A 19,854-nucleotide genomic window follows, 5' to 3' on the forward strand; every position below is an offset into this window, starting at 1 on the left:
CTCCTCAGTCTGGGGTCTCCTCCTCCTGGTGATGGGAGAGGGCTCTATTTGTCTGTTCTCCTCAGTCTGGGGTCTCCTCCTGGTGATGGGAGAGGGCTCTATCTGTCTGTTCTCCTCAGTCTGGGGTCTCCTCCTCCTGGTGATGGGAGAGGGCTCTATTTGTCTGTTCTCCTCAGTCTGGGGTCTCCTCCTCCTGGTGATGGGAGAGGGCTCTATCTGTCTGTTCTCCTCAGTCTGGGGTCTCCTCCTCCTGGTGATGGGAGAGGGCTCTATTTGTCTGTCCTCCTCACTCTGGGGTCTCCTCCTGGTGATGGGAGAGGGCTCTATTTGTCTGTTCTCCTCAGTCTGGGGTCTCCTCCTCCTGGTGATGGGAGAGGGCTCTATCTGTCTGTTCTCCTCAGTCTGGGGTCTCCTCCTCCTGGTGATGGGAGAGGGCTCTATTTGTCTGTCCTCCTCAGTCTGGGGTCTCCTCCTCCTGGTGATGGGAGAGGGCTCTATTTGTCTGTCCTCCTCAGTCTGGGGTCTCCTCCTGGTGATGGGAGAGGGCTCTATCTGTCTGTTCTCCTCACTCTGGGGTCTCCTCCTCCTCCTCTATTTGTCTGTTCTCCTCAGTCTGGGGTCTCCTCCTGGTGATGGGAGAGGGCTCTATTTGTCTGTCCTCCTCAGTCTGGGGTCTCCTCCTGGTGATGGGAGAGGGCTCTATCTGTCTGTTCTCCTCACTCTGGGGTCTCCTCCTCCTGGTGATGGGAGAGGGCTCTATTTGTCTGTCCTCCTCAGTCTGGGGTCTCCTCCTCCTCTATTTCTCGGTCCTCCTCCTCCTCCTGGTGACTCCTCTCAGTCTCCTCCTATCACAGTTTTGCTTTCGTTTCTCCTCGTGTTTCTCTTCCAGGTATTTCCGTCGCTTCCTCTAATTCTTTAGATTTTAACTCTTCGATCGGCGAAAATCAGGAAGAGACGTGTAATACTGAGGTTATAATATGTTATAATATGCTGTACATTATATTACTGGTCAGGATGTGATCTGTACATTATATTACTGGTCAGGATGTGAGTGATCTGTACATTATATTACTGGTCAGGATGTGATCTGTACATTATATTACTGGTCAGGGTGTGATCTGTACATTATATTACTGGTCAGGATGTGATCTGTACATTATATTACTGGTCAGGGTGTGATCTGTACATTATATTACTGGTGAGGATGTGATCTGTACATTATATTACTGGTCAGGATGTGATCTGTACATTATATTACTGGTCAGGGTGTGATCTGTACATTATATTACTGGTCAGGGTGTGATCTGTACATTATATTACTGGTCAGGGTGTGATCTGTACATTATATTACTGGTCAGGATGTGATCTGTACATTATATTACTGGTCAGGATGTGATCTGTACATTATATTACTGGTCAGGATGTGAGTGATCTGTACATTATATTACTGGTCAGGATGTGATCTGTACATTATATTACTGGTCAGGATGTGATCTGTACACTATATTACTGGTCAGGGGGTGAGTGATCTGTACATTATATTACTGGTCAGGATGTGATCTGTACATTATATTACTGGTCAGGATGTGAGTGATCTGTACATTATATTACTGGTCAGGATGTGAGTGATCTGTACATTATATTACTGGTCAGGATGTGAGTGATCTGTACATTATATTACTGGTCAGGATGTGATCTGTACATTATATTACTGGTCAGGGTGTGATCTGTACACTATATTACTGGTCAGGGGGTGAGTGATCTGTACATTATATTACTGGTCAGGATGTGATCTGTACATTATATTACTGGTCAGGATGTGAGTGATCTGTACATTATATTACTGGTCAGGATGTGATCTGTACATTATATTACTGGTCAGGATGTGAGTGATCTGTACATTATATTACTGGTCAGGATGTGATCTGTACATTATATTACTGGTCAGGGTGTGATCTGTACATTATATTACTGGTCAGGATGTGATCTGTACATTATATTACTGGTCAGGATGTGATCTGTACATTATATTACTGGTCAGGATGTGATCTGTACATTATATTACTGGTCAGGGTGTCAGTGATCTGTACATTATATTACTGGTCAGGATGTGATCTGTACATTATATTACTGGTCAGGATGTGAGTGATCTGTACATTATATTACTGGTCAGGATGTGAGTGATCTGTACATTATATTACTGGTCAGGATGTGATCTGTACATTATATTACTGGTCAGGGTGTGATCTGTACATTATATTACTGGTCAGGATGTGATCTGTACATTATATTACTGGTCAGGATGTGATCTGTACATTATATTACTGGTCAGGATGTGATCTGTACATTATATTACTGGTCAGGGTGTCAGTGATCTGTACATTATATTACTGGTCAGGATGTGATCTGTACATTATATTACTGGTCAGGATGTGATCTGTACATTATATTACTGGTCAGGATGTGATCTGTACATTATATTACTGGTCAGGATGTGATCTGTACATTATATTACTGGTCAGGGTGTCAGTGATCTGTACATTATATTACTGGTCAGGATGTGAGTGATCTGTACATTATATTACTGGTCAGGATGTGAGTGATCTGTACATTATATTACTGGTCAGGATGTGATCTGTACATTATATTACTGGTCAGGGTGTGATCTGTACATTATATTACTGGTCAGGATGTGATCTGTACATTATATTACTGGTCAGGATGTGATCTGTACATTATATTACTGGTCAGGGTGTCAGTGATCTGTACATTATATTACTGGTCAGGATGTGATCTGTACATTATATTACTGGTCAGGATGTGAGTGATCTGTACATTATATTACTGGTCAGGATGTGAGTGATCTGTACATTATATTACTGGTCAGGATGTGAGTGATCTGTACATTATATTACTGGTCAGGATGTGAGTGATCTGTACATTATATTACTGGTCAGGGTGTGAGTGATCTGTACATTATATTACTGGTCAGGATGTGAGTGATCTGTACATTATATTACTGGTCAGGATGTGAGTGATCTGTACATTATATTACTGGTCAGGATGTGAGTGATCTGTACATTATATTACTGGTCAGGATGTGAGTGATCTGTACATTATATTACTGGTCAGGGTGTGAGTGATCTGTACATTATATTACTGGTCAGGATGTGATTGATCTGTACATTATATTACTGGTCAGGATGTGAGTGATCTGTACATTATATTACTGGTCAGGATGTGATCTGTACATTATATTACTGGTCAGGATGTGAGTGATCTGTACATTATATTACTGGTCAGGATGTGATCTGTACATTATATTACTGGTCAGGGTGTGATCTGTGCATTATATTACTGGTCAGGATGTGAGTGATCTGTACATTATATTACTGGTCAGGATGTGATCTGTACATTATATTACTGGTCAGGATGTGAGTGATCTGTACATTATATTACTGGTCAGGATGTGAGTGATCTGTACATTATATTACTGGTCAGGATGTGATCTGTACATTATATTACTGGTCAGGATGTGATCTGTGCATTATATTACTGGTCAGGATGTGAGTGATCTGTACATTATATTACTGGTCAGGATGTGAGTGATCTGTACATTATATTACTGGTCAGGGTGTGATCTGTGCATTATATTACTGGTCAGGATGTGAGTGATCTGTACATTATATTACTGGTCAGGATGTGATCTGTGCATTATATTACTGGTCAGGATGTGAGTGATCTGTACATTATATTACTGGTCAGGATGTGAGTGATCTGTACATTATATTACTGGTCAGGGTGTGAGTGATCTGTACATTATATTACTGGTCAGGGTGTGAGTGATCTGTACATTATATTACTGGTCAGGGTGTGAGTGATCTGTACATTATATTACTGGTCAGGGTGTGAGTGATCTGTACATTATATTACTGGTCAGGATGTGAGTGATCTGTACATTATATTACTGGTCAGGATGTGAGTGATCTGTACATTATATTACTGGTCAGGGTGTGAGTGATCTGTACATTATATTACTGGTCAGGATGTGAGTGATCTGTACATTATATTACTGGTCAGGATGTGAGTGATCTGTACATTATATTACTGGTCAGGATGTGAGTGATCTGTACATTATATTACTGGTCAGGATGTGATCTGTGCATTATATTACTGGTCAGGATGTGAGTGATCTGTACATTATATTACTGGTCAGGATGTGATCTGTACATTATATTACTGGTCAGGATGTGATCTGTACATTATATTACTGGTCAGGATGTGATCTGTACATTATATTACTGGTCAGGATGTGAGTGATCTGTACATTATATTACTGGTCAGGATGTGAGTGATCTGTACATTATATTACTGGTCAGGGTGTGATCTGTACATTATATTACTGGTCAGGATGTGAGTGATCTGTACATTATATTACTGGTCAGGGTGTGAGTGATCTGTACATTATATTACTGGTCAGGATGTGATCTGTACATTATATTACTGGTCAGGATGTGATCTGTACATTATATTACTGGTCAGGGTGTGAGTGATCTGTACATTATATTACTGGTCAGGGTGTGAGTGATCTGTACATTATATTACTGGTCAGGATGTGATCTGTACATTATATTACTGGTCAGGATGTGAGTGATCTGTACATTATATTACTGGTCAGGATGTGATCTGTACATTATATTACTGGTCAGGATGTGAGTGATCTGTACATTATATTACTGGTCAGAATGTGAGTGATCTGTACATTATATTACTGGTCAGGATGTGATCTGTACATTATATTACTGGTCAGGATGTGAGTGATCTGTACATTATATTACTGGTGAGGATGTGATCTGTACATTATATTACTGGTGAGGATGTGATCTGTACATTATATTACTGGTCAGGATGTGATCTGTACATTATATTACTGGTCAGGATGTGATCTGTACATTATATTACTGGTCAGGATGTGATCTGTACATTATATTACTGGTCAGGGTGTGAGTGATCTGTACACTATATTACTGGTCAGGATGTGATCTGTACATTATATTACTGGTCAGGATGTGATCTGTACATTATATTACTGGTCAGGGTGTGAGTGATCTGTACATTATATTACTGGTCAGGATGTGAGTGATCTGTACATTATATTACTGGTCAGGATGTGATCTGTACACTATATTACTGGTCAGGATGTGATCTGTACATTATATTACTGGTGAGGATGTGAGTGATCTGTACATTATATTACTGGTCAGGATGTGAGTGATCTGTACATTATATTACTGGTCAGGATGTGATCTGTACATTATATTACTGGTCAGGGTGTGATCTGTGCATTATATTACTGGTCAGGATGTGAGTGATCTGTACATTATATTACTGGTCAGGATGTGATCTGTACATTATATTACTGGTCAGGATGTGATCTGTACATTATATTACTGGTGAGGATGTGATCTGTACATTATATTACTGGTCAGGGTGTGAGTGATCTGTACATTATATTTCTGGTCAGGATGTGAGTGATCTGTACATTATATTACTGGTCAGGATGTGAGTGATCTGTACATTATATTACTGGTCAGGATGTGAGTGATCTGTACATTATATTACTGGTCAGGATGTGAGTGATCTGTACATTATATTACTGGTCAGGATGTGATCTGTACATTATATTACTGGTCAGGATGTGAGTGATCTGTACATTATATTACTGGTCAGGATGTGATCTGTACATTATATTACTGGTCAGGATGTGAGTGATCTGTACATTATATTACTGGTCAGGATGTGAGTGATCTGTACATTATATTACTGGTCAGGATGTGATCTGTACATTATAATACTGGTGAGGATGTGATCTGTACATTATATTACTGGTCAGGGTGTGAGTGATCTGTACATTATATTACTGGTCAGGATGTGAGTGATCTGTACATTAGATTACTGGTCAGGATGTGATCTGTACACTATATTACTGGTCAGGATGTGATCTGTACATTATATTACTGGTCAGGATGTGATCTGTACACTATATTACTGGTCAGGATGTGATCTGTACATTATATTACTGGTCAGGGTGTGAGTGATCTGTACATTATATTACTGGTCAGGATGTGAGTGATCTGTACATTATATTACTGGTCAGGATGTGATCTGTACATTATATTACTGGTCAGGATGTGATCTGTACATTATATTACTGGTCAGGATGTGAGTGATCTGTACATTATATTACTGGTCAGGATGTGATCTGTACATTATATTACTGGTCAGGATGTGAGTGATCTGTACATTATATTACTGGTCAGGGTGTGAGTGATCTGTGCATTATATTACTGGTCAGGGTGTGATCTGTACATTATATTACTGGTCAGGATGTGATCTGTACATTATATTACTGGTGAGGATGTGATCTGTACATTATATTACTGGTCAGGATGTGAGTGATCTGTACATTATATTACTGGTCAGGATGTGAGTGATCTGTACATTATATTACTGGTCAGGATGTGATCTGTACATTATATTACTGGTCAGGGTGTGATCTGTACATTATATTACTGGTCAGGATGTGATCTGTACATTATATTACTGGTCAGGATGTGATCTGTACATTATATTACTGGTGAGGATGTGAGTGATCTGTACATTATATTACTGGTCAGGATGTGAGTGATCTGTACATTATATTACTGGTCAGGATGTGAGTGATCTGTACATTATATTACTGGTCAGGGTGTGATCTGTACATTATATTACTGGTCAGGATGTGAGTGATCTGTACATTATATTACTGGTCAGGATGTGATCTGTACATTATATTACTGGTCAGGATGTGAGTGATCTGTACATTATATTACTGGTCAGGGTGTGAGTGATCTGTGCATTATATTACTGGTCAGGGTGTGATCTGTACATTATATTACTGGTCAGGATGTGATCTGTACATTATATTACTGGTGAGGATGTGATCTGTACATTATATTACTGGTCAGGATGTGAGTGATCTGTACATTATATTACTGGTCAGGATGTGAGTGATCTGTACATTATATTACTGGTCAGGATGTGATCTGTACATTATATTACTGGTCAGGGTGTGATCTGTACATTATATTACTGGTCAGGATGTGATCTGTACATTATATTACTGGTCAGGATGTGATCTGTACATTATATTACTGGTGAGGATGTGAGTGATCTGTACATTATATTACTGGTCAGGATGTGAGTGATCTGTACATTATATTACTGGTCAGGATGTGAGTGATCTGTACATTATATTACTGGTCAGGATGTGAGTGATCTGTACATTATATTACTGGTCAGGATGTGAGTGATCTGTACATTATATTACTGGTCAGGATGTGATCTGTACATTATATTACTGGTCAGGATGTGATCTGTACATTATATTACTGGTCAGGGTGTGAGTGATCTGTACATTATATTACTGGTCAGGATGTGATCTGTACATTATATTACTGGTGAGGATGTGATCTGTACATTATATTACTGGTCAGGATGTGAGTGATCTGTACATTATATTACTGGTCAGGATGTGAGTGATCTGTACATTATATTACTGGTCAGGATGTGAGTGATCTGTACATTATATTACTGGTCAGGGTGTGATCTGTACATTATATTACTGGTCAGGATGTGAGTGATCTGTACATTATATTACTGGTCAGGATGTGATCTGTACATTATATTACTGGTCAGGATGTGATCTGTACATTATATTACTGGTCAGGGTGTGAGTGATCTGTACATTATATTACTGGTCAGGATGTGATCTGTACATTATATTACTGGTGAGGATGTGATCTGTACATTATATTACTGGTCAGGATGTGAGTGATCTGTACATTATATTACTGGTCAGGATGTGAGTGATCTGTACACTATATTACTGGTCAGGATGTGATCTGTACATTATATTACTGGTCAGGGTGTGAGTGATCTGTACATTATATTACTGGTCAGGATGTGATCTGTACATTATATTACTGGTGAGGATGTGAGTGATCTGTACATTATATTACTGGTCAGGATGTGAGTGATCTGTACATTATATTACTGGTCAGGATGTGATCTGTGCATTATATTACTGGTCAGGATGTGAGTGATCTGTACATTATATTACTGGTCAGGATGTGAGTGATCTGTACATTATATTACTGGTCAGGATGTGATCTGTACATTATATTACTGGTCAGGATGTGATCTGTACATTATATTACTGGTCAGGATGTGAGTGATCTGTACATTATATTACTGGTCAGGATGTGAGTGATCTGTACATTATATTACTGGTCAGGATGTGAGTGATCTGTACATTATATTACTGGTCAGGATGTGATCTGTACATTATATTACTGGTCAGGATGTGATCTGTACATTATATTACTGGTCAGGGTGTGATCTGTACATTATATTACTGGTCAGGATGTGATCTGTACATTATATTACTGGTCAGGATGTGATCTGTACATTATATTACTGGTCAGGATGTGATCTGTACATTATATTACTGGTCTGGATGTGATCTGTACATTATATTACTGGTGAGGATGTGAGTGATCTGTACATTATATTACTGGTCAGGGTGTGAGTGATCTGTACATTATATTACTGGTCAGGGTGTGATCTGTACATTATATTACTGGTCAGGGTGTGAGTGATCTGTACATTATATTACTGGTCAGGATGTGATCTGTACATTATATTACTGGTCAGGATGTGAGTGATCTGTACATTATATTACTGGTCAGGATGTGAGTGATCTGTACATTATATTACTGGTCAGGATGTGATCTGTAAATTATATTACTGGTCAGGATGTGATCTGTACATTATATTACTGGTCAGGATGTGAGTGATCTGTACATTATATTACTGGTCAGGATGTGAGTGATCTGTACATTATATTACTGGTCAGGATGTGATCTGTACATTATATTACTGGTCAGGATGTGAGTGATCTGTACATTATATTACTGGTCAGGATGTGATCTGTACATTATATTACTGGTCAGGATGTGATCTGTACATTATATTACTGGTCAGGATGTGATCTGTACATTATATTACTTGTCAGGATGTGATCTGTACATTATATTACTGGTCAGGATGTGAGTGATCTGTACATTATATTACTGGTCAGGATGTGAGTGATCTGTACATTATATTACTGGTCAGGATGTGATCTGTACATTATATTACTGGTCAGGATGTGATCTGTACATTATATTACTGGTCAGGATGTGATCTGTACATTATATTACTGGTCAGGATGTGATCTGTACATTATATTACTGGTCAGGATGTGAGTGATCTGTACATTATATTACTGGTCAGGATGTGAGTGATCTGTACATTATATTACTGGTCAGGATGTGATCTGTACATTATATTACTGGTCAGGATGTGAGTGATCTGTACATTATATTACTGGTCAGGATGTGATCTGTACACTATATTACTGGTCAGGGTGTGAGTGATCTGTACATTATATTACTGGTCAGGATGTGATCTGTACACTATATTACTGGTCAGGGTGTGAGTGATCTGTACATTATATTACTGGTCAGGATGTGATCTGTACATTATATTACTGGTCAGGATGTGAGTGATCTGTACATTATATTACTGGTCAGGATGTGATCTGTACATTATATTACTGGTCAGGATGTGATCTGTACATTATATTACTGGTCAGGATGTGAGTGATCTGTACATTATATTACTGGTCAGGGTGTGAGTGATCTGTACATTATATTACTGGTCAGGATGTGATCTGTACATTATATTACTGGTCAGGGTGTGAGTGATCTGTACATTATATTACTGGTCAGGGTGTGAGTGATCTGTACATTATATTACTGGTCAGGGTGTGAGTGATCTGTACATTATATTACTGGTCAGGGTGTGAGTGATCTGTACATTATATTACTGGTCAGGATGTGAGTGATCTGTACATTATATTACTGGTCAGGATGTGATCTGTACATTATATTACTGGTCAGGGTGTGAGTGATCTGTACATTATATTACTGGTCAGGATGTGATCTGTACATTATATTACTGGTCAGGGTGTGATCTGTACATTATATTACTGGTCAGGGTGTGATCTGTACATTATATTACTGGTCAGGGTGTGATCTGTACACTATATTACAGGTCAGGGTGTGAGTGATCTGTACATTATATTACTGGTCAGGATGTGATCTGTACATTATATTACTGGTCAGGGTGTGAGTGATCTGTACATTATATTACTGGTCAGGATGTGAGTGATCTGTACATTATATACTGGTCAGGATGTGAGTGATCTGTACATTATATTACTGGTCAGGATGTGATCTGTACATTATATTACTAGTCAGGGTGTGAGTGATCTGTACATTATATTACTGGTCAGGATGTGAGTGATCTGTACATTATATTACTGGTCAGGGTGTGAGTGATCTGTACATTATATTACTGGTCAGGATGTGATCTGTACATTATATTACTGGTCAGGATGTGATCTGTGCATTATATTACTGGTCAGGGTGTGATCTGTACATTATATTACTGGTCAGGATGTGATCTGTACATTATATTACTGGTCAGGATGTGATCTGTGCATTATATTACTGGTCAGGATGTGATCTGTACATTATATTACTGGTCAGGGTGTGAGTGATCTGTACATTATATTACTGGTCAGGATGTGATCTGTACATTATATTACTGGTCAGGATGTGATCTGTACACTATATTACAGGTCAGGGTGTGAGTGATCTGTACATTATATTACTGGTCAGGATGTGATCTGTACATTATATTACTGGTCAGGATGTGAGTGATCTGTACATTATATTACTGGTCAGGATGTGATCTGTACATTATATTACTGGTCAGGATGTGATCTGTACACTATATTACAGGTCAGGGTGTGAGTGATCTGTACATTATATTACTGGTCAGGATGTGATCTGTACATTATATTACTGGTCAGGATGTGAGTGATCTGTACATTATATTACTGGTCAGGATGTGAGTGATCTGTACATTATATTACTGGTCAGGAAGTGATCTGTACATTATATTACTGGTCAGGATGTGAGTGATCTGTACATTATATTACTGGTCAGGATGTGATCTGTACATTATATTACTGGTCAGGGTGTGAGTGATCTGTACATTATATTACTGGTCAGGGTGTGAGTGATCTGTACATTATATTACTGGTCAGGATGTGAGTGATCTGTACATTATATTACTGGTCAGGATGTGAGTGATCTGTACATTATATTACTGGTCAGGATGTGATCTGTACATTATATTACTGGTCAGGATGTGAGTGATCTGTACATTATATTACTGGTCAGGATGTGATCTGTACATTATATTACTGGTCAGGGTGTGATCTGTACATTATATTACTGGTCAGGATGTGAGTGATCTGTACATTATATTACTGGTCAGTATGTGATCTGTACATTATATTACTGGTCAGGATGTGATCTGTACATTATATTACTGGTCAGGATGTGAGTGATCTGTACATTATATTACTGGTCAGGATGTGATCTGTACATTATGTTACTGGTCAGGGTGTGAGTGATCTGTACATTATATTACTGGTCAGGATGTGAGTGATCTGTACATTATATTACTGGTCAGGGTGTGAGTGATCTGTACATTATATTACTGGTCAGGATGTGAGTGATCTGTACATTATATTACTGGTCAGGATGTGAGTGATCTGTACATTATATTACTGGTCAGGATGTGAGTGATCTGTACATTATATTACTGGTCAGGGTGTGATCTGTACATTATATTACTGGTCAGGATGTGATCTGTACATTATATTACTGGTCAGGATGTGATCTGTACATTATATTACTGGTCAGGATGTGATCTGTACATTATATTACTGGTCAGGATGTGAGTGATCTGTACATTATATTACTGGTCAGGATGTGATCTGTACATTATATTACTGGTCAGGATGTGATCTGTACATTATATTACTGGTCAGGGTGTGAGTGATCTGTACATTATATTACTGGTCAGGATGTGATCTGTACATTATATTACTGGTCAGGGTGTGATCTGTACATTATATTACTGGTCAGGGTGTGAGTGATCTGTACATTATATTACTGGTCAGGATGTGATCTGTACATTATATTACTGGTCAGGATGTGAGTGATTTGTACATTATATTACTGGTCAGGATGTGATCTGTACATTATATTACTGGTCAGGATGTGATCTGTACACTATATTACTGGTCAGGATGTGAGTGATTTGTACATTATATTACTGGTCAGGGTGTGAGTGATCTGTACATTATATTACTGGTCAGGGTGTGAGTGATTTGTACATTATATTACTGGTCAGGATGTGATCTGTACACTATATTACTGGTCAGGATGTGAGTGATTTGTACATTATATTACTGGTCAGGGTGTGAGTGATCTGTACATTATATTACTGGTCAGGATGTGAGTGATTTGTACATTATATTACTGGTCAGGATGTGATCTGTACATTATATTACTGGTCAGGGTGTGAGTGATCTGTACATTATATTACTGGTCAGGATGTGATCTGTACATTATATTACTGGTCAGGATGTGATCTGTACATTATATTACTGGTCAGGGTGTGATCTGTACATTATATTACTGGTCAGGATGTGATCTGTACATTATATTACTGGTCAGGATGTGAGTGATCTGTACATTATATTACTGGTCAGGATGTGATCTGTACATTATATTACTGGTCAGGGTGTGATCTGTACATTATATTACTGGTCAGGGTGTGATCTGTACATTATATTACTGGTCAGGGTGTGAGTGATCTGTACATTATATTACTGGTCAGGATGTGATCTGTACATTATATTACTGGTCAGGATGTGATCTGTACATTATATTACTGGTCAGGGTGTGATCTGTACATTATATTACTGGTCAGGATGTGATCTGTACATTATATTACTGGTCAGGATGTGATCTGTACATTATATTACTGGTCAGGATGTGATCTGTACATTATATTACTGGTCAGGATGTGATCTGTACATTATATTACTGGTCAGGATGTGAGTGATCTGTACATTATATTACTGGTCAGGATGTGAGTGATCTGTACATTATATTACTGGTCAGGATGTGATCTGTACATTATATTACTGGTCAGGGTGTGATCTGTACATTATATTACTGGTCAGGATGTGATCTGTACATTATATTACTGGTCAGGATGTGATCTGTACATTATATTACTGGTCAGGATGTGATCTGTACATTATATTACTGGTCAGGATGTGATCTGTACACTATATTACTGGTCAGGATGTGAGTGATTTGTACATTATATTACTGGTCTGGATGTGAGTGATCTGTACATTATATTACTGGTCAGGATGTGATCTGTACATTATATTACTGGTCAGGGTGTGAGTGATCTGTACATTATATTACTGGTCAGGATGTGATCTGTACACTATATTACTGGTCAGGATGTGAGTGATCTGTACATTATATTACTGGTCAGGATTTGAGTGATTTGTACATTATATTACTGGTCAGGGTGTGATCTGTACATTATATTACTGGTCAGGATGTGAGTGATCTGTACATTATATTACTGGTCAGGATGTGAGTGATCTGTACACTATATTACTGGTCAGGGTGTGAGTGATCTGTACATTATATTACTGGTCAGGATGTGATCTGTACATTATATTACTGGTCAGGATGTGAGTGATTTGTACATTATATTACTGGTCAGGATGTGATCTGTACATTATATTACTGGTCAGGGTGTGATCTGTACATTATATTACTGGTCAGGATGTGAGTGATCTGTACATTATATTACTGGTCAGGATGTGATCTGTACATTATATTACTGGTCAGGATGTGAGTGATCTGTACATTATATTACTGGTCAGGATGTGATCTGTACATTATATTACTGGTCAGGGTGTGATCTGTACATTATATTACTGGTCAGGATGTGAGTGATCTGTACATTATATTACTGGTCAGGATGCGATCTGTACATTATATTACTGGTCAGGGTGTGAGTGATCTGTACATTATATTACTGGTCAGGATGCGATCTGTACATTATATTACTGGTCAGGATGTGAGTGATCTGTACATTATATTACTGGTCAGGATGTGATCTGTACATTATATTACTGGTCAGGATGTGAGTGATCTGTACATTATATTACTGGTCAGGGTGTGAGTGATCTGTACATTATATTACTGGTCAGGATGTGAGTGATCTGTACATTATATTACTGGTCAGGGTGTGAGTGATCTGTACATTATATTACTGGTCAGGATGTGAGTGATCTGTACATTATATTACTGGTCAGGATGTGAGTGATCTGTACATTATATTACTGGTCAGGGTGTGAGTGATCTGTACATTATATTACTGGTCAGGATGTGAGTGATCTGTACATTATATTACTGGTCAGGATGTGATCTGTGCATTATATTACTGGTCAGGGTGTGAGTGATCTGTACATAATATTACTGGTCAGGATGTGAGTGATCTGTACATTATATTACTGGTCAGGATGTGATCTGTACATTATATTACTGGTCAGGATGTGAGTGATCTGTACATTATATTACTGGTCAGGATGTGAGTGATCTGTACATTATATTACTGGTCAGGATGTGAGTGATCTGTACATTATATTACTGGTCAGGATGTGATCTGTACATTATATTACTGGTCAGGATGTGAGTGATCTGTACATTATATTACTGGTCAGGGTGTGAGTGATCTGTACATTATATTACTGGTCAGGATGTGATCTGTACATTATGTTACTGGTCAGGATGTGAGTGATCTGTACATTATATTACTGGTCAGGGTGTGAGTGATCTGTACATTATATTACTGGTCAGGATGTGAGTGATCTGTACATTATATTGCTGGTCAGGGTGTGAGTGATCTGTACATTATATTACTGGTCAGGATGTGAGTGATCTGTACATTATATTACTGGTCAGGATGTGATCTGTACATTATATTACTGGTCAGGGTGTGATCTGTACATTATATTACTGGTCAGGATGTGAGTGATCTGTACATTATATTACTGGTCAGGATGTGATCTGTACATTATATTACTGGTCAGGATGTGATCTGTACATTATATTACTGGTCAGGATGTGATCTGTACATTATATTACTGGTCAGGATGTGATCTGTACATTATATTACTGGTCAGGATGTGAGTGATCTGTACATTATATTACTGGTCAGGATGTGATCTGTACATTATGTTACTGGTCAGGGTGTGAGTGATCTGTACATTATATTACTGGTCAGGATGTGATCTGTACATTATATTACTGGTCAGGATGTGATCTGTACATTATATTACTGGTCAGGATGTGATCTGTACATTATATTACTGGTCAGGATGTGAGTGATCTGTACATTATATTACTGGTCAGGATGTGATCTGTACATTATGTTACTGGTCAGGATGTGAGTGATCTGTACATTATATTACTGGTCAGGGTGTGAGTGATCTGTACATTATATTACTGGTCAGGATGTGAGTGATCTGTACATTATATTACTGGTCAGGATGTGATCTGTACATTATATTACTGGTCAGGGTGTGAGTGATCTGTACATTATATTACTGGTCAGGATGTGAGTGATCTGTACATTATATTACTGGTCAGGGTGTGAGTGATCTGTACATTATATTACTGGTCAGGGTGTGAGTGATCTGTACATTATATTACTGGTCAGGATGTGATCTGTACATTATATTACTGGTCAGGATGTGATCTGTACATTATATTACTGGTCAGGGTGTGAGTGATCTGTACATTATATTACTGGTCAGGATGTGATCTGTACACTATATTACTGGTCAGGATGTGAGTGATCTGTACATTATATTACTGGTCAGGATGTGAGTGATCTGTACATTATATTACTGGTCAGGATGTGAGTGATCTGTACATTATATTACTGGTCAGGGTGTGAGTGATCTGTACATTATATTACTGGTCAGGATGTGATCTGTACATCATGTTACTGGTCAGGATGTGAGTGATCTGTACATTATATTACTGGTCAGGGTGTGATCTGTACATTATATTGCTGGTCAAGATGTGATCTGTACATTATATTACTGGTCAGGGTGTGAGTGATCTGTACATTATATTACTGGTCAGGGTGTGAGTGATCTGTACATTATATTACTGGTCTGGATGTGATCTGTACATTATATTACTGGTCAGGATGTGATCTGTACATTATATTACTGGTCAGGATGTGAGTGATCTGTACATTATATTACTGGTCAGGATGTGATCTGTACATTATATTACTGGTCAGGATGTGATCTGTACATTATATTACTGGTCAGGATGTGATCTGTACATTATATTACTGGTCAGGGTGTGATCTGTACATTATATTACTGGTCAGGATGTGAGTGATCTGTACATTATATTACTGGTCAGGATGTGAGCTGTACATTATATTACTGGTCAGGATGTGATCTGTACATTATATTACTGGTCAGGATGTGAGTGATCTGTACATTATATTACTGGTCAGGATGTGATCTGTACATTATATTACTGGTCAGGATGTGATCTGTACACTATATTACTGGTCAGGATGTGAGTGATCTGTACATTATATTACTGTTCAGGATTTGAGTGATTTGTACATTATATTACTGGTCAGGATGTGATCTGTACATTATATTACTGGTCAGGATGTGAGTGATCTGTACATTATATTACTGGTCAGGATGCGATCTGTACATTATATTACTGGTCAGGGTGTGAGTGATCTGTACATTATATTACTGGTCAGGATGCGATCTGTACATTATATTACTGGTCAGGATGTGAGTGATCTGTACATTATATTACTGGTCAGGATGTGATCTGTACATTATATTACTGGTCAGGATGTGAGTGATCTGTACATTATATTACTGGTCAGGGTGTGAGTGATCTGTACATTATATTACTGGTCAGGATGTGAGTGATCTGTACATTATATTACTGGTCAGGGTGTGAGTGATCTGTACATTATATTACTGGTCAGGATGTGAGTGATCTGTACATTATATTACTGGTCAGGATGTGAGTGATCTGTACATTATATTACTGGTCAGGGTGTGAGTGATCTGTACATTATATTACTGGTCAGGATGTGAGTGATCTGTACATTATATTACTGGTCAGGATGTGATCTGTGCATTATATTACTGGTCAGGGTGTGAGTGATCTGTACATAATATTACTGGTCAGGATGTGAGTGATCTGTACATTATATTACTGGTCAGGATGTGATCTGTACATTATATTACTGGTCAGGATGTGAGTGATCTGTACATTATATTACTGGTCAGGATGTGAGTGATCTGTACATTATATTACTGGTCAGGATGTGAGTGATCTGTACATTATGTTACTGGTCAGGATGTGATCTGTACATTATATTACTGGTCAGGATGTGAGTGATCTGTACATTATATTACTGGTCAGGGTGTGAGTGATCTGTACATTATATTACTGGTCAGGATGTGATCTGTACATTATGTTACTGGTCAGGATGTGAGTGATCTGTACATTATATTACTGGTCAGGGTGTGAGTGATCTGTACATTATATTACTGGTCAGGATGTGAGTGATCTGTACATTATATTGCTGGTCAGGGTGTGAGTGATCTGTACATTATATTACTGGTCAGGATGTGAGTGATCTGTACATTATATTACTGGTCAGGATGTGATCTGTACATTATATTACTGGTCAGGGTGTGATCTGTACATTATATTACTGGTCAGGATGTGAGTGATCTGTACATTATATTACTGGTCAGGATGTGATCTGTACATTATATTACTGGTCAGGATGTGATCTGTACATTATATTACTGGTCAGGATGTGATCTGTACATTATATTACTGGTCAGGATGTGATCTGTACATTATATTACTGGTCAGGATGTGAGTGATCTGTACATTATATTACTGGTCAGGATGTGATCTGTACATTATGTTACTGGTCAGGGTGTGAGTGATCTGTACATTATATTACTGGTCAGGATGTGATCTGTACATTATATTACTGGTCAGGATGTGATCTGTACATTATATTACTGGTCAGGATGTGATCTGTACATTATATTACTGGTCAGGATGTGAGTGATCTGTACATTATATTACTGGTCAGGATGTGATCTGTACATTATGTTACTGGTCAGGATGTGAGTGATCTGTACATTATATTACTGGTCAGGGTGTGAGTGATCTGTACATTATATTACTGGTCAGGATGTGAGTGATCTGTACATTATATTACTGGTCAGGATGTGATCTGTACATTATATTACTGGTCAGGGTGTGAGTGATCTGTACATTATATTACTGGTCAGGATGTGAGTGATCTGTACATTATATTACTGGTCAGGGTGTGAGTGATCTGTACATTATATTACTGGTCAGGGTGTGAGTGATCTGTACATTATATTACTGGTCAGGATGTGATCTGTACATTATATTACTGGTCAGGATGTGATCTGTACATTATATTACTGGTCAGGGTGTGAGTGATCTGTACATTATATTACTGGTCAGGATGTGATCTGTACACTATATTACTGGTCAGGATGTGAGTGATCTGTACATTATATTACTGGTCAGGATGTGAGTGATCTGTACATTATATTACTGGTCAGGATGTGAGTGATCTGTACATTATATTACTGGTCAGGGTGTGAGTGATCTGTACATTATATTACTGGTCAGGATGTGATCTGTACATCATGTTACTGGTCAGGATGTGAGTGATCTGTACATTATATTACTGGTCAGGGTGTGATCTGTACATTATATTGCTGGTCAAGATGTGATCTGTACATTATATTACTGGTCAGGGTGTGAGTGATCTGTACATTATATTACTGGTCAGGGTGTGAGTGATCTGTACATTATATTACTGGTCTGGATGTGATCTGTACATTATATTACTGGTCAGGATGTGATCTGTACATTATATTACTGGTCAGGATGTGAGTGATCTGTACATTATATTACTGGTCAGGATGTGATCTGTACATTATATTACTGGTCAGGATGTGATCTGTACATTATATTACTGGTCAGGATGTGATCTGTACATTATATTACTGGTCAGGGTGTGATCTGTACATTATATTACTGGTCAGGATGTGAGTGATCTGTACATTATATTACTGGTCAGGATGTGAGCTGTACATTATATTACTGGTCAGGATGTGATCTGTACATTATATTACTGGTCAGGATGTGAGTGATCTGTACATTATATTACTGGTCAGGATGTGATCTGTACATTATATTACTGGTCAGGATGTGATCTGTACACTATATTACTGGTCAGGATGTGAGTGATCTGTACATTATATTACTGTTCAGGATTTGAGTGATTTGTACATTATATTACTGGTCAGGATGTGATCTGTACATTATATTACTGGTCAGGATGTGATCTGTACACTATATTACTGGTCAGGATGTGAGTGATCTGTACACTATATTACTGGTCAGGATGTGAGTGATCTGTACATTATATTACTGGTCAGGATGTGATCTGTACATTATATTACTGGTCAGGATGTGATCTGTACATTATATTACTGGTCAGGGTGTGAGTGATCTGTACATTATATTACTGGCCAGGATGTGATCTGTACATTATATTACTGGTCAGGGTGTGAGTGATCTGTACATTATATTACTGGTCAGGATGTGATCTGTACATTATATTACTGGT

The 19,854-nt window shown here is 38.1% G+C and overlaps 1 protein-coding gene across 3 annotated transcripts in view; it reads left to right on the forward strand.

The window, feature by feature from the left end:
• The first annotated feature begins 855 nt into the window (after positions 1 to 855).
• PARP10 (poly(ADP-ribose) polymerase family member 10) overlaps positions 856 to 19,854 on the forward strand; it is a 110,430-nt gene continuing 91,431 nt past the window's right edge. Inside the window, exon 1 of one of the 3 annotated variants that reach the window (XM_069732102.1) lies at positions 856 to 889. The gene's annotated coding sequence lies outside the window, so the exon portion shown is untranslated. The other 2 variants (XM_069732103.1, XM_069732104.1) reach the window with 2 other exon arrangements.

Source organism: Ranitomeya imitator, chromosome 6 (genome assembly GCF_032444005.1).
Source record: "Ranitomeya imitator isolate aRanImi1 chromosome 6, aRanImi1.pri, whole genome shotgun sequence".
NCBI classification, from domain to species: domain Eukaryota; kingdom Metazoa; phylum Chordata; class Amphibia; order Anura; family Dendrobatidae; genus Ranitomeya; species Ranitomeya imitator.